General features: G+C 42.6%; 1 long non-coding RNA gene across 1 annotated transcript; it reads left to right on the forward strand.

Moving 5' to 3' along the window:
- Positions 1-19: 19 nt before the first annotated feature.
- LOC142401479 (uncharacterized) lies at positions 20-9,243 on the forward strand. The gene is made up of 3 exons (XR_012773135.1): positions 20-833; positions 975-1,031; positions 1,201-9,243. It is a non-coding gene; the product is annotated as an uncharacterized LOC142401479 (long non-coding RNA).
- The last annotated feature ends 8,319 nt before the right edge of the window (positions 9,244-17,562 follow it).

Below are 17,562 nucleotides of genomic sequence, written 5' to 3' on the forward strand. Positions count from 1 at the left end.
AACTTTGTTAACATGCTGGTCACTTCTCAGAGCCCAGCTTGATCTGATGAAATCATGTATGGTGCTGCGCTGCAGTCATCTTGATTAGTATTTGGCCTGAAAATTCATCTATTTTCTCAGCTGGTTTTCTGAAACAGCTGAACCAGATGAAGGAAAATTAAATGTGTCCATGTAGTTACAATCCAGTTATTTTGCAATAACTACCAAACACCTGATTCAAACCTGAAGGCCAAAACATACAATAATAAAAATTATTAATTTTATTTGTATTGCACATTATATAATTTCAAAATAATCTCAAAGTGCTAACAATCCCCAAGTGCTATATAAAAGATATTTTAGCAGTAAGTTTTCTTAAAAAGGTGAGTTTTTAGGTCACATTTAAAAGCCTCTGCAGTCTGTTGGGCCCTCGGTGGTCGGGGAGGGTGTTCCACAGCCTCAGAGCTGCAGAGGAAAAGGTTGATTGCCCATAGAGTGGAACTTGGTTCTGGGGGATTGGAGGGTGTTCTTGGTTGCAGAATGGAGGGTGCATGAGGAGGTCTGGAGGGTGAGTAGTTATTTTAGGTATTGGGGGGCATGTCCGTGAATGCACTCATGAGTGAGGAGGGAAACCTTGTACTCAATTCTGAGTGGGATGGGGAGCCAGTGTAAAAATTTCAGAACGGGGTTGATGTGGTCATATTTGCAGACTCTTAACAGAATCTTAGCAGCGCTGTTTTGGGTGTGTTGCAGTCTCTGGATGTTCTTGTTAAGAGATTCCAATGAGGAGAGCATTACAGTAATCCAGCCTGGAGGAGACAAAGGCGTGGACGAGCTTCTCTGCATCTGCCAGGGTGAGTGTTGGTGATACGTTTGGAATATTTACTTGGTGAATGAACTAAAGGTGATGCTCCACTCTACACGGTGCCACCAGCGTGAAAGTGACTGCACCACCTGTTATACTTTCTTTGTTGTTGTTTTTTTTTCCACGGCAGGTGGTGGTCACTGAGTCCAGCCCATCACTCTACATTTTTACAAATGGATCTCAACAAGTTAGTTTTCAGATGCTATCAAAACTGATTTGAACATTGGATATTAGATTTCAAATTATGTTCACATGTCAAATGTGTCCACGATTGATTATCGTAACGGTGAGTAAATGATGTGACAATACAAAGGCTTCTGACTCCCTGCCTCACAGTTTGTTTCTATTTTCTACAGATATCTTCGGCTCAAATGTTTGCAATCTCCTTGGACTCTGCTCTTTGGTGTTTACAGCTAAGTTTATTTATGGTGATGGGGCTTCCACCAGTTTTGCAGCCAATCTTGTGAAAGTGAGTTGAGTTAGATTAAAAAAAGGTTTATGTGAAACTTTGTATTAGAGATTGTGCAGGATACCAAGCAGTACACAGGGGAGGACACAGGTGTTGAGTTCAAAAGTGGGTTTTTATTTACCCAAAACATGAAAAAAGATTAACAAAATAAACAACTGAACCGGCATGCCAATAAAAGAGGTCAAATCAAGATACTAAGTCAAAAAACATCACTGACAGGACTCAGACAGACAAAAAAACTGACCTAATGAAATGACACATAGGGGCCCTTAAATACTATCTAACTAAACCATTCACACACACAAAAGGGGAAAACAAAAAGGCTGCCACATAAATACTAACACAACCCCCTTCAGTTCCCCCCACTTGACATGAAGCATTGGTTCAGTCCAATCAGGCCATCAGCAGTACTTCATGCATCTCAGCCTGTAGCCACGCCTTTTGCCCATCAGGAAGGGGAACCCAAACACCAAACCCAGGTAACTCAAACAAAGAAAGAAAGTATTAATACAACACAACTGAATTTACCTTGCAATGTATATGAGTGTGTGCACTCCATACAAACCCTGCAAGGCAATAAAGTAACAAACTACAACACATTATATAATTAAACAATATTCAAAGTAATAATTACAAAGTAAGTTAAAGAAACCAAATTGTGGAAGGGTGTGGCTCTTACCCTGTGTGGTTTGCCATCACACACCTCCCCTCTTCAGGACTCTCGCTGGTCCAGCGAGAGAGATAATCCGCAACGAGGTTCTCCTTGCCTGGTATATGGCGCACTGTTAACTGGAACGGTTGTAAGGCCAGGTACCAACGGGTAATTCGTCCATTTGTATCCTTCATCTTCGTAAGCCACTGGCGCACCTTATGATCCGTCTCCAAGGTGAAGTCCCTCCCTAACAGATGCTACCGGAAGGAGTCCAGAGCCCACTTAATTGCTAATGTCTCCTTCTCCACTGTGGAATAACGGACCTCCCGGGGGAACAGCTTCCGGCTGATGTATGCCACTGGATGACGATCTCCTGTGGATTCCTGCAGGAGGACAGCTCCCAAACCTCGATCTGAAGCATCAGTCTGCAAGATGAACTTTTCATCAAAGTTGGGACTGTACAATACAGGTTCCTTATTTAATGACTGTTGGATGTCATAAAATGCTGCCATCGCCTCCTCTGCCCATTGTATGTAATTGGGAGAGCGGGATCCCGTCAAGTCAGTGAGCAGAGCTTCCCTGTGGGAGAACTGGGGGATAAAACCCAGCCATGCCCAAAAACGATCTAAGTTGCTTCCTTGTTTGGGGCCGCGAGCATGATTCCATCGCCTTGATTTTATCAATCTGTGGCCTGATAACCCCCTTGCCGATGACATGCCCCAGGTATTCTGTCTCAGCCGCAGCGAAGACGCACTTTGATGAATTTACTGTCAACCCAGCTGATTGAAGGCAATCCAGGACAATGTGCAGATGTTCCATGTGCTCCTCCCAGGTGGCACTATGAATGACAATATCATCCAAGTAAGCAGCAGCAAAATCAGAGCAGGTGTACAATACCTGATCCATCAGTCGTTGGAAGGTGGCTGGAGCTCCATGTAATCCAAACGGCAAGACTGTGAAGTGGAACAGCCCCCATGGTGTCCTGAACGCAGTGAACTTTCTGGATCGGTCAGTGAGCGGGACCTGCCAGTAACCCTTACACAAATCCAATGTAGTCAAATACCTTGCTTGTCCAAGACGTTCGAGCAGGTCATCAATTCTGGGTGTTGGGTAGGAGTCAAACATAGATATGGAATTTAGGTATCTGAAATCAATACAAAACCTAATGCTTCCATCCTTCTTAGGCACCAAGACCACTGGGTTACACCATTCACTTTTAGATTTCTCAATGATCCCTAAGGACAGCATCAGATCAACTTCAGCCTTTAATGAAGACAGCAGGCGTTCTGGGCTACGGTAACTTAATCGTCTTACACTAGCACCTTCTCGCAAAACAATATCATGTTCAACAACATCAGTTCTCCCCGGATTCTGTTGGAACACTGCAGATGTACATAGTTCTCTCACCCGCTGCTTATCCTTGGGAAGATGGCCAAGATCCAAATCCAGAGAGCCAACAGGTGGTAGGTATAGCTCATCCACTTCATCCTCTTCAGGCACCTTCCGTATGAGCATTGCATCTGCCTTGTTTTCCATACGTTGCACCCACTCTTTTAGAAGATTTATGTGCAAAACCTTGCTGGGGCGCAACCGCCCTGGGGTGGATACCTCATATGTGGTAGGTCCAAGCTTCCTCATGACTTCATATGGCCCCTGCCATTTGGCCAACATTTTGTTGTTGTCGCTAGGGAGGAACACAAGCACTTTTTGTCGTGGAACAAACAAACGCTGTCGAGCAGACTTGTCATACCAAGTCTTCTGTTGCTGCTGGGCCTTTGACATATTCAATTGAGACAGCTCACTCATCTTCTCCAACCGCTCTCTCATCTGGATAACATAAGACACAATGTTACTGGGTCCTGCCCCCACCTTCTGTCCCTCCCAGATCTCCCTCAGCAGAGAGAGAGGGCCACGCACTTCATACCCATACAACAGCTCAAAGGGAGAGAAACCAGTGGATGCTTGAGGTACCTCCCTATAAGCAAAAAGGAGATACAGCAGCCACTGATCCCAATCTGTGCCACTGTCATTGACAAATTTTCTGAGCATCTGTTTCAGGGTTTGGTTAAAGCGTTCTGTCAGCCCATCGGTTTGAGGGTGGTAAGGGGACGTTCTCAGGCTCTGAATGCCCAGCAAGTGATAGACTTGCTTCAATAAAGTAGACATAAAATTGGTTCCCTGATCCGTTAGTATTTCTCGGGGAAACCCAACCCTTGCAAATAACTGCACCAAGCAAGATGCAATAGGTCAAGCCTTTATAGATTTTAGAGGGAACACCTCAGGGTATCTTGTTGCATAGTCTGTTACAACAAGCAAGTAGCGATTCCCTGTTTTACTCCTCTCCACTGGTCCTACAATGTCCATTCCAAGACGCTCAAAAGGAATACCAATGAGAGGGAGAGGTTGAAGTGGAGCTCTCGGAGGTATTTTAGCAGAGGTCATCTGACACTCTGGGCAACTTTTGCAAAACTGAGCCACATCTTTGTTCAGACCAGGCCAGCAAAATTGGCGTTTAATGCGAGCTAGGGTTTTGTGCTTACCTAGGTGGCCAGCCCAGGGGATTGAATGCCCCAAGGTGAGAATAGCATTTCTCACTGGTTGGGGAACCACTAGCTGCAACACAGATCCCTGCTGATGATAAAGTATGTCATTTTGCAAAATGTACTCCTCACCATTAGGGTCTGGCTCCACTCCGGGTTCCTTTAACTTTGCCTTCTGTAAGAAAGGTGTCAAAGACTGATCAGATTGTTGGAGTTCAGCAATATCATTTGGAAAATCAAACCCACATGGTGGCATTACTGGCTCAGTGTCCATTGGTGCTTCCCCAGGTGAAAACTGGAACTTATCTTGTCTTTTTTGTCTCCGGGTCTTTTGTGGTTTCACTGCAGGAGTCTCCAGTTCCTCGTTGAAAAAAGGCAGGGCCCTCAGAGTCTCAGAGCCAGGATCGATCCGTTTGGCCTGGGCTCTGGTAACAGCCACATGACTTTCCTGGATATGATCAGACTCCAACAACTCAAAAAGCACCGGAAAGTCACGCCCGAGAACAGCATAAGGCAAACCGCTGACAACACCCACATGTAATAAATACATCTGGTCCCTAACTTTAATGTAAACGTCAGCTGTTAGATATCTTTTCTCATCTCCATGGACACAACATATTGAAATTGTGTCATTTGTGCGAACACTATTAAGTGGGGCAAAATCTGAATGAACAAGTGACCGAGAACTCCCAGAATCAAGCAGGGCATTAAGTACAACCCCATTCACTTCAATTTGACTCATTCTGATAGTCTTATCATCCGGCAGCTCAGGGTTAACCTTAGACCGAGGGGCAAAGCACATTTGGACCATTTTAGCAGAATTTTTAGGGCACATAGGTTTTGTATGGCCTTCTAACCCACAGAGATAGCAGACAATTGTTTTACTGGTGGCCCTTGAAGGTTTAGTAGTAGAGTGTCCTTGCAGCTGATGAGTCTTACTGACACTTGACTCCAGATGGTGCTGCTGAGGAATCCTCCGGACATCCCGTGATGTTTTCCATGCGTCATGGTTCCACGCTTGTCCCTTATTTCTGGCAGCAAAAAAGACATCCGCTAGCTCAGCTGCCTTCATTGCTGAACCAGGATTGTGCTCCCGGATCCAAACCTGCATCTCAGGGGACAACATTCTCAGAAACTGTTCCAAGATTATAGTTTCACCAATGTTATAAATTGTTTTACCCCTTGGCTGCATCCATTTTCCATAAAGTTCCTTCAGCCTTGCATATAACTCACGAGGGCTTTCCTCTGGTTTGACCTCCAAGGACCTGAATTTTTGGTGAAGCTGCGTAGGCTTGAGCTGGAGGCCCAAACTCGAGCACCTCCTTCCTCTGCTGAGACCCCAGGTTTCACCTCCATGTCTGCTATCCCATTCGATATTAGTAAGTGTATTTCCCTAGTGCCTGCTTTCAGAGAATCTGAGGTTGATTCATACTTTGCAGCATTCGAACGCATTGCTGGTGCTTTGCAGTGGCCTAGGGAAACTTGGCCTCTTTTGTTACAATGCAAATTCTCTGGTAAAGCTCAGGAGGTGTTGGCAGCGCTTCCTCTACAGGACAGCTTAAATTATGAAATGGTTAAAGCTGCTGTCTTACAAGCTTATGAGTTGGTCCCAGAAGCTTATAGACAGAAGTTCCGACAACAAAAGAAAGCTGTTGGACAAACGCATGTCGAGTTTGCCAGAGAGAAAGGCATCCTGTTTGATAAGTGGTGTGTTGCATCAAAAGTCAATAGTTATGACTCTTTACGTGAGTTAATACTGTTGGAAGACTTTAAAAAGTGCATTCCAGATCGTGTGGTGTTGTATTTAAATGAACAGAAGGTGACTACTCTGGCATCTGCTGCTGTTCTCGCAGACGAGTATGTGCTTACTCATAAGTCAACCTTCATTGTTAATGAAAAGACGCGTATTAGCTCTGTACCGCAGACACGCATGGTTAAAACTGCAACTCCAAAAAAAAATCGTGAATGTTTCTACTGTCACAAACCTGGACATGTCACTGCTGATTGTTTAGCTTTAAAACGCAAAACTCAGCCAAATTCTCAAACTAAAGGTGTTGGTTTTGTGAAAAAAGAACCCTGGTTGTGGTGACAAAATGCCTGATTCCTGTTTCCGACCATTCATCTTTGACGGCTTGGTGTCATTGACACCGGACTTTGAGTTAAAACCCATATGCATCTTGAGAGACACTGGAGGCTCCCAGTCTGTGATTCTCTCAAGTGTCTTACCTTTCTCACATGAGAGTGCGTGTGGTTTCAACTCTATTCTGAGGGGGATAGAGATGGGTTACGCTCCCAGACCAGTTCACCGAATTTACATCAAGTCAAAACTTGTCACAGGAGTTTTTCCTGTCGCCGTTTGCCCAGATTTACCCATAGACGGCGTGGCTATGTTAATAGGGAATGATATCGCTGGAGGTTTTAGACCAGGGGTTCCCAACCTTTTTGACTGCACGGACCAGAGCGCAGCTGTAATATTTCAGACGGACCGGTGGGGAATGTTACGTGACGTCACACCACTAGTATCATGTTAACATGCAAAACAGAAACATGACGCAACCTAGTCAAGTCAGGTCTTTTATTGTCGGATACACAGAACAAGAGAGTCGGACTGGGCACTGAAATTCTTAGGACAGGACACCGTACAGCAGCTACCATAACAAGACATAACATGCTGTAACATGTCATGACATAAGTACTCTAACAAAAACAGTAACAATAAATAGGCAATGTGGATACTACAATAGAACACTACAAATAAAACCACCTAAACAACATTTACATCAAAACTCAACTCACCCTAAATGTGAATCCTGAGCCTGTTTTCCAGACACAAGGTGATCATAACGTGGTGTTATGTCTGTCAGTGATATGCGCAGCGTGTTCTCAGTCTGCTGCGCTGTTTTGTTTTGGTGACTGTCAAAGCGGAAAATCCAGCCTCGCACAAGTAAGTGGACGGAAAAGACAACAGTGTCTTCAGTGCTATTTCAGCGAGTCCTGGGAATTCTCCCATAACTTTAACCCAAAATGATGAGACTGAACTTTGTATAAATAAAGTCTTGAGGCCTCCGTCATTTTTTAACTCCAGTAATTTGTCCTCTTGTGCTGATGGAGAGATGATGTTTCCGAAGTAAAGGGATCTCGTATCCATTCCTTTCCGACCCTCGGGTCCTTCGCGGAGGGAAAGTATCTCTCTAACTCCGCTGACAGTGGGCCCAGGTGATCCAGGATGAGCGCTCTCAGGTGTGGGCATCCGTCCTCTGCTGTATACTCCGTGTATGTGTGAAACATGTCACAGACACCTTTCTCCACTCTTTTAGCCCAGGAATTCAGTTTTGCTTTAAAAGCTGAAATTTTGTCGGCCACTTTGAACACGGTGGATGTTTTACCTTGAAGTGACAGGTTGAGCTCGTTGCAATGCGCTAATATGTCTCACATGTAAGACAGTTTTGACAACCAGTCGTGGTCTTTGAAGTGGTCGGCAAGCGGGGAGTGTCTCTCGGACAGAAATACCAACAGTGGCTGGAGGAGTTCGAAGACACGATTTGTGGTCCTCATCCATACTGTCACAAAGCTGTTCGAACAGACGTGTGTTCAGCGCACGTGTTGTGACATAATTTATAATGCCAACTACGTCCTTCATGACCTGGTTGAGTTCTGGTGAAAGTCTCTTGCATGCCAACGCTTCACGATGAATGACACAATGAGTGGCTTCGCAGTGTGGAGCCCTCTCTTTTACGCGGGTGATGAAGCCAGATATGCGGCCAGTCATTGCTGCGGCCCCATCGGTGCACACACCAACACACTTCAGCCAGCTGAGTTTACCGGACATGTATTCATCCAAGGCCTTAAATATCTGCTCTCCCGTAGTTTTAGTTGGCAGGTTCAAGGCGCACAGCAAATCCTCCTGCAAGTCATCTTGATAAATATATCTGACATAAACGAGTAAAACCGCCTTGTTTTCCACGTCCATGGACTCATCAAATTGAATCGCATACCACTTGGATGCGTTTAATCTTTCCAAAAGCTGGCTTTCAACATCCACTGCCATCTCATCTATTCTCCTTTTAACGGTGTTATTGGAGAGAGGAACGTGTCTAACTTTAGTTGCTGCAGCTCCACCAAAAAGTAATTGGCAAATGTCCTTGGCTGCTGGCAGAATTAACTTCTCCCCGATGTCAAAGGGCTTTTTTGGTTTTGCAATACGATGCGCGACCACGTATGATGCCTTCAATGCAGCTACGTTAATTGCAGTTGCGGACTTCATTATTTGCCGCTGGCTGTCCTGTTCTGATCTTCTCTCAAAATACTCAACTGGCTCGTCTTTAAGAGCAGGATGTTTCGTCTCCAGGTGCCGAAATAACTTTGATGGTTCATAGCTTCGTTTGCTAGCTTCTCTCCGCACACAACGCACAGTGGATTAGGAGCAGCTGCATCCCCAGATGTGATGAAACCGAATTTCATGTAACTGTCGTCATATTTTCGGTTGAATTTGGATTTCTTTCTTTTCGTTTCTTCATTATTTTCGCTGTCTGTGGGCCTTTTTTCAGCAGCTCTGGTGAAAAAACTTGCCAATGTCGTTTGTTTCTTCATGTTTCCATGGTTTCCTCCTGCGTTCCCGCCGTTCCAGATTTGGTGGAGCTGGAGGATCCACTCTGGGAGAGAGCATCCATCCCCCTGACTAGACAACATTTGTCTTCTGCACAACAAGCTGATGAAACATTACAAAAATGTTTCAAGAATGTGGTAAGTGCTGAAAAAGCCAATAAAGAGAAACAAGCTTACATTGTGGAACAAGGTGTCTTAATGCATCAATGGTCTTCATCAGGTGCAGAAAGCTCAGACTGGAGTAAAGTTAAACAGATTTTTATCCCAACTACATATAGACAGAAGGTTCTGTCTCTGGCACATGAAAGCCAGTGTACTGCTGATTTAGGTGTTACCAAGACATACAAGCTTCTGTTAAAGCACTTTTTCTGGCCTGGTATGAAACGTGATGTTTCACAGTTCTGTCACAGTTGTAACGTGTGCTAAATAGTTGGTAAACCAAATCAGGTAATACCTCCTGCTCCATTGTGCCCTATCCCAGTGATAGATCAGCCATTTGACCATGTAATAGTAGACTGTGTTGGACCACTACCAAGAACAAAGTTTGGAAATTAATATTTTCTCACCATCATGTGTGCTGCTACTCGTTTCCCAGAGGCCATTCCATTAAATAAGATTACAGCAAAATTTGTGGTTAAAGCACTAACAAAATTTATTTCTGTGTTTGGCCTACCAAAAACCATACAAACCGTTCAAGGAACCAGCTTCCAGTCAAAGTTGTTTAAACAAGTAGCCAAAACCTTAAATATTAAGAATGTTGTTTCATCTGCTTACCACCCAGAGTCCCAGGGTGCGTTGGAACGGTGGAACCAGACCCTGAAGTCAGACACTGGGATACTGGGAGGTTCTAAGAAAAGTGTGACTAAATATGTGCAAACTTTTCGTGAACGCCTGTGTCATGCTAACGCTATGGCTAAAAAGCACTTGGCTGATTCTCAGAGGAAGATGAAACGTAATTATGATAAGACAGCAGTCAAAAGGGAATTCCAAATGATCAGGTTGTCGCTCTCCTACCTGTTCCTGGCTCAGCCCTATCTGCCAAATTTGATGGACTTTATGAAGTCCTAGAGAAAATAGGAGACAATGACTATGTGATCGGTACCCCTAATCAGCGACACAAAACACGTGTCTGCCATGTAAACATGATTAAGTTATACCATCCCCGACCTGCACCAGAACCTAGTTGTGTGTGTGTTCCAATTGAAGACACGACTCAACTCGCAGTGGATGAAGTAAACAATGCTGATGGTCTAAGAATGAATTATCCCATCTGTTCTAGCCCTCGTCTTAAAAACTCAGAGATGCTAAAATCTCTGAAGAGCCAGTTTGATCACCTATCCCCTGAACATCAGGAGGATATAACAGCTCTAGTTAATGAGTACACTTGCTTATTTGGTGACGTCCCAACATGCACCACAGTGCTAGAACATGACATAAATGTCCAAAATGCAAAGCAGCATCCTTATCGTGCTAATCCTATAAAGCTTTCACTGATCAAATCAAATCAAATCAAATTTATTTATATAGCACATTTCATGTACAAACAATTCAAAGTGCTTTACATCAAATAATAGCATTGCAGCAGGGAGTGGAAGAAGCATTAAAATACACAAAAGAATATAAAGAGAAACAAATAAAATCATTTAAATGAATTTAAAAACAAGCAACAGTCAAGATAAGTTACTTCCTGCTCTCGGTGAAGGAGGACGCAACCCTCCCTTTTTTTCCCTGCTTATTTTTGTCTTTTTGGAGCATCTCTTTACATATCAGACGAATTCAAGTATGATGGATCTGGTCAGCTGGTCTCTCAACGCTATTGATCAAATTTTCTCTAATGCAAAGTTGGGGAAAGGAGAACCCTCATGCCCCGACGGGACATTCTTCGCTGGATACTCAATGGACTCCTGGGGGAAATGGAGAATTCTGTGTCTAGTGATGCTGTACGCCGAGGACGTCGAAGATGTCTATATATTTGGATTTATGATACTCGGGTTCCTGCTATTTGGAGTTGGAGGATACCTGGTATTTCACGAAATTAAGAGAACGTGGAAAGCGTTCGAGGGGGTCACAAGAGCAATCAACGCTCAGACTGAGATGCTACGTGAGCTGAATCGGAAGCTGGATGCGCACGCGCAGGCCGGCTGAGATTCCTGGACTCAGAAGAGAAATGGATTAAAACTGGGAGTAAAGTTGATTGATTACTTGGACCGGGCGGAAATGGTCTACATTCCACAATTCGGCTGATCGGATTTCGCCATGAGACGCATCAGCAGAAACTTAAAGATAGACGGCAAAATCAGTAGTCTGTCTGAACCAAAAATAAAAATTGTTATTTCAATCTGGCGCCCCAGGACTGGCCTGACAAAATCGTTCTCCAAGTTTGTTATGTAAACATGTGCTCCCCCCCACCCCCCCTTCCTGAGACTCCTGTGGAAACTCTTTGGACTGGCTGACATACTCACATCACTGTCAAGGACAAATGCCTGATAAAAGTTTAGCACAGACTTACGTACACACACACACACACACACACACATGCTCACTGAATAACACACGCAACTCCTACACCACACCTCCTTCACTGTTTCCCAATTCCTTCTTTACACTTCACTAAGAGGAAAACTTAGTTATATTCAAATGGTTTATCTTATTAATGAAAACTTAGTCATATTCAAATGGTTTATTAAGACCTATTATCACGGTATAAACCTTAATATTTCCTCTCAGATGAAAGTTTTTTACCCAAGTCCCCTTTAATTTAATTTATGGACCATTGAACGGGTTCTTAAATGCTCCCTCTTAGAGGAAAGCTTATCCATGTTTCTGATCTTATTAATGCTTAATGCTTCACTAGGAGGCGAACTTAGTCATATTCATATATTGAAGATCTGTTATCATTTATTATACCAACCGTTCTGTTATTAGCTATATTTTTAAATGCTTCCTCTTAGAGGAAAGTTTATCCATGTTTGTTAGCTTTTGTTAGTTTACTCAAATTACCTGCTCTGTATTTCTGTGTTGTATTTTTTCTGTGTTGTATTTTTTATGTCTTTATGTAAAGCACATTGAGTTGCCTGTGGTATGAAATGCGCTATATAAACAAAGATTGATTGATTGATTGAAAAGATACCGTGCAGATTTCATGCATAGACACATGAGAAAAGAAATGTTTTTAACCTGGATTTAAAAATATCTACATTTGGTGAAAGTTTAATCTCCACTGGCAGCTAAATGCTGCTTCTCCATGTTTAGTCTGGACTCTGGACTGGACCAGCTGACCTGAGTACTTGGATCTAAGAGCTCTGCTGGGTTTATATTCTCTGAACATATCACAGATGTATTAAACAGCCTAAACCGTTCTGGGATTTGTAAACCATCAGCAGGCTTTTAAAATCTATTCTGTGACTGACTGGAAGCCAGTGTAAAGATTTTAAAACTGGTGTGATGTGTTCAGATCTCTTAGTCCGGGTTAAAACTCTAGCAGCAGCGTTCTGGATGAGCTGCAGATGTTTAATGCTCTTTTTGGGAAGTCCAGTTAAAATAGCGTTACAGTAATCGAGTCTACTGGAGATGAATGCATGGATGAGTTTCTCCTGGTCTTTTTGGGAGAGGAAACCTTTAATTCTGTTGATGTTTCTGAGATGGTAAAAAGCTGCCTTGGTGACAACTTTGATGTGGCTGCTGAAAGTCAGATCTGAGTCTATCAACACTCCGAGGTTACGAACATGGTCAGTGATTGTAAGGTCCCGAGTCTCAAGATATTTACCAACGCTGACCCTCTTCTCTTTGCTCCCAAACAGAATGATCTCAGTTTTGTCTTCATATAATTGTAGAAAATTCTCTCTCTGTCTTTATAATAATATCTGTCTTTTATCCCACTGTAGCACTTTGAGATTTTATTGTAAATGTAAAGTGCTTTTACTGTAGCACTTTGAGATTTTATTGTAAATGTAAAGTGCGTTATAAATAAAATGTATTATTATTATTATTATTATTATTATCATCCAGGTGTTTACTTCCTCCAGACACTGACACAGTACGTCTGCTGGGCTGCAGTCGTCTGGTGACAGAGACACATAAAGTTGTGTATCGTCTGCATAACTGTGATAATTGATGTTAAAGTTCTGCAATATCTGACCCAAAGGGAGCATATACAAGTTAAACAGAAGAGGTCCAAGAATTGACCCCTGGGGGACTCCACAAGTCATGGCCACTCGCTCAGATTCATAGCTGCCAATTGTAACAAAATAACTCCGGCCTTCTAAGTAGGACCTGAACCAGTTAAGGACCACTCCAGAAAGTCCAACCCAGTTTTCCAGCCTGGGCAACAGGATTCTGTGATCTACAGTAACAAATGCAGCGCTGAGGTCCAACAGAACCAGGACTGAAACATTACCAGAATCAGTATTCAACCTGATGTCGTTTAACACTTTGACCAGAGCTGTTTCAGTGCTGTGATGACGACGGGAAGCCTGATTGAAAGTTATCAAGACTTCCACTTTCATTCAGTAAGTCGTTGAGCTGGTTAAATACAACTTTCTCAATAATCTTAGATATAAAAGAGAGATTAGAGACAGGTCTGTAGTTGTTCATCATAGAGGCGTCTAGAGTTCTCTTCTTTAGGAGTGGCTTAATGGCAGCTGTCTTTAGTGACTTGGGAAAAATGCCTGATGCCAGTGAGCTGTTAACTATTTGTAGGAGATCACTTTCTACTGAGGTAAAAACAGTTTTTTAAAAGTCGGATGGTATTATGTCCAGAGTGCAAGTTGTTGATTTCAGATGCCGAACTGTTTCCTCTAGGATTTTTAAATTAACAATATTAAATTGTGACATAACGTCAGAGTTATTACTAGGTTTTAGACACAGATAAGTTTTCTTGTTTGTCTGTGTTGCGTGAATGTTTTGTCTAATTGTTTTGATTTTTTGGCTAAAAAAGTTGGCAAATTCGTTGCATTTCTCTGTGGAGAAGGAGGTCTGGGTTTGACTGTTTAGGAGGATTTGTGAGTTTTTCAACCATAGCAAACAGAGTTCGAGAATTGTTGACATTCTTATTAATCATTTCAGATAAATGCAGCTGTCTGGCCTTGCACAGCTCATTGTTATAACTACGCAGGCTTTGTTTGTACAGCTCATAGTGAATCTGAAGCTTTGTTTTCCTCCATTTACGTTCAGCTTTCCTGCATTCTCTTTTCAGGTTTTTGACCAATGTGGTGTTTCTCCATGGGGTTTTCTGTTTGATCAAGGTGCTTTTGATTCTTATCGGTGCAACAGCTTCCATTACATTCAAAATTTTCAAGTTGAAATCATCCAGCAGTCCTTCAACCGACTCTGCGCTGATTGTTGGTAACATAGCTATGGCCTCCCTAAACTGAGCACTTGTTTTCTCATTAATGTACCTCTTCTTAACTGAGAAGCTGGTTGTTTGAACATTCTGAGGGATCCATAAATCGAATAAAATACAAAAATGGTCAGACAAGGCCAAATCAATAACCACAACAGAAGAAATATCAACACCTTTAGAAATTATCAGGTCCAGAATGTGACCTCGAAGGTGGGTTGGTTCTGTTACATGTTGCCACAAACCAAACATGTCCAGCACAGAAGAAAATTCTTTGGCATTACCATCCGTCATATTATCTATGTGAATGTTAAAATCCCCGGTCAAGATAAAATGGTTAAAATCAGTCGAGAAAACAGACAATAATTCAGAAAATTCATCAATAAAACTTGCACGGTATCCTGGAGATCTGTAAATGATTAAGAACAGGATTTTAGGAACACCCTTTAAAATAAAACTAAGATATTCAAAAGAAGTGAATTCACCAAATGAGATCTCTTCACACTGGAATGTATCTTTAAATAAGGCAGCCTCCCCCACCACCTTTCCTCCCATTTCGGCATTTATCCATAAAACTAAAGTTTGGGGGGGCTGCTTCATTAAGAACAGTAGCACTTGTGCTCTCTGTTAACCATGTTTCTGTCAGAAAAAGAAAATGTAAATTGTTTGAAATTATGAAGTCATTAACTAACAGTGACTTATTGGACAGAGATCTAATATTAAGTAAGGCTAGCTTTGTGGAGTTTACACTGGTCTCTGTTGTATTCTGAGTTGTACGTTAACAGATTAGATAGATTCACCCAGCAGGTTGACTGTTTTCGATTCCTTCTTTTACTAACTAATACAGGAATCCTATTGGGTCCCAGCTTGTTCTCAGAACAGCTGTCAGTAGTCGGACTACTATAGCAGGGACCCTGAACACATCATGGCATGGTATCTTTGTTTTGAACTGTGCTATCTTTGTTTTGAACTCTGGATGTTGTGCTGCTCCTTGAACATCCTGCACATCCCCTTGTGTCCTGCTCTGCCAGGACAGATGATGTAAGAGGAAACTGAATATCTACTAGAACATGGTTTAGAACATGATTTAGCTAAACCTAGTCAAAGCCCCTGGAGTTCACCTTGTTTGCTAGAAACCAAGTCAGACGGTACACCACGATTTATCACAGACTTTCGTAAAGTAAATTCTGTCACAGTACCTGACTCATACCCTCTCCCCAGAATTGAGGATTGTGTGGACAATGTTGGAGCTGCAAAGTATGTCACAAAGTTGGACCTTCTTAAAGGTTACTGGCAAGTTCCTTTAACTGAAAGGGCTTCTAACATTTCAGTCTTTGTAACCCCAGATGATTTTCTACAGTACACTGTTATGGCATTTGGTATGTGTAACGCTCCGGCTACCTTTCAAAGGCTGATAAATAGAGTAGTATTGCGTGGTATCCCCAACTGCAGTGCCTATTTAGATGATCTGGTGGTTTATACTGAAACTTGGCAAGACCATTTGAAGACTATACGCCAAGTATTTCACTGTTTGGCCCAAGCTTCTTTAACTTTAAACCTGGCAAAGTGTGAATTTGCCAAAGCCACAGTGACATACTTGGGCAAAGAGGTGGTACGCCCCATCAACGCAAAAGTTGCTGCGATTAATGATTATCCCACACCCAAAACAAAACGTGAGCTGCATAGATTTCTGGGAATGGTTGGTTATTACCGTAACTTTTGCAGACATTTTTCCTCTGTAGTCGAACCATTGACTAATCTACTTGGCCCAAAGACTGGTTTTGTTTGGTCACATGAATGTCAGAATGCTTTTGAAAGTGCCAAGTCTGTTCTTTGCCATACACCAGTGCTAGCTGCACCTGATTTGACCCGACCTTTCAAATTAGAGGTTGATGCCAGTGCCGTTGGGGCTGGCGCTGTGCTGTTACAGCAAGACTTACAAGGTTTAGATCACCCTGTTTGTTACTACTCCCTAAAGTTTAACAAAAATCAATTAAACTATTCCACCATTGAAAAAGAAATGATGTATTTACTGACCATAACCCACTAGTATTTCTTTCCCGCATGTACAACCACAACCAGCGTCTCATGCGGTGGGTGTTACTTTTGCAAGAGTATAATCTGAACATTAGACATAAATTAGGAACAGAAAATGTTTTCGCCGATGGCCTTTCCAGGATGTGAGTATTTGTTTTTTCTTTTGACTTTAAGAATGTACAAAACTTAGTTTTGCAATTTAAGGGGGGGAGTGTTACGGCCCCTGGCCTCTAGAGGCTGTGCATGTGCATGTGCATGTGCATGTCTATTTTTTTATGTCTATGCAGATTCAAGTATGGGAGCACTCTCCGGTGATTGGCTGCCTGGGAACTGCAGAGCAACACTATTGGACCAGCTGGAGATGACAAAACAATTAGTGATGGATGAGGTCCACCTGCAGGCTATAAAAGGCTCCTGAACTCATTTCCCCATGGGACAGCCTTAGGAAAACAATTTGTACAGCTGATCCCCGACTTTGGTTGCTGTAGCCTTTTGTTTGATGGTTTATGGAAACTTCGATTGAATTTGTACTTCCACTTGTTTGCTCGGTTTAGTAGTTTGAATTAGCTGACTCTACTGCTTCCAATTAGTCGTTTGTGTGGTTCCAGTGTACCCCGTCTTGTTTTTGGAATCTTTTTCGTTGTAATAAATTATTTTTAAACTTAAACTTTTTCCCTCTGGACACATTTATGTTGCCACCCTGATCCCCTAGACCTGAGGTCGTAACATAAGTGGGGGCTCATCTGGGATTTATTCATTTTTACTGTACCTCTAGACACAGGGATCCTCTTAAATGATCCCGGACATGATTACGATGTTATGTTAAATTTTGAAAAAGTTGCCCAATGATTTTTTTCCCCCATGTCTTAAGAGTAACCTGGCCAAGTTTGAAGTCTGTAGAATTAAATCTGTAGGACAAGTTCCATCATATGCAAGGCGTGGAATCGGTCAAAAATGGCACGAAAACTCACTTTCCATCCAAAATGGCCGCCTTCCTGTGGACGTGGGAGCATGGAGGCAAGAGACTTTTTTGTGCGTCTGGGCATGATGAATGAGTGTACCGAATTTAGTCGTTCC

The sequence above is a fragment of the Odontesthes bonariensis genome, chromosome 16 (genome assembly GCF_027942865.1).
Source record: "Odontesthes bonariensis isolate fOdoBon6 chromosome 16, fOdoBon6.hap1, whole genome shotgun sequence".
Classification (NCBI taxonomy): Eukaryota; Metazoa; Chordata; class Actinopteri; order Atheriniformes; family Atherinopsidae; genus Odontesthes; species Odontesthes bonariensis.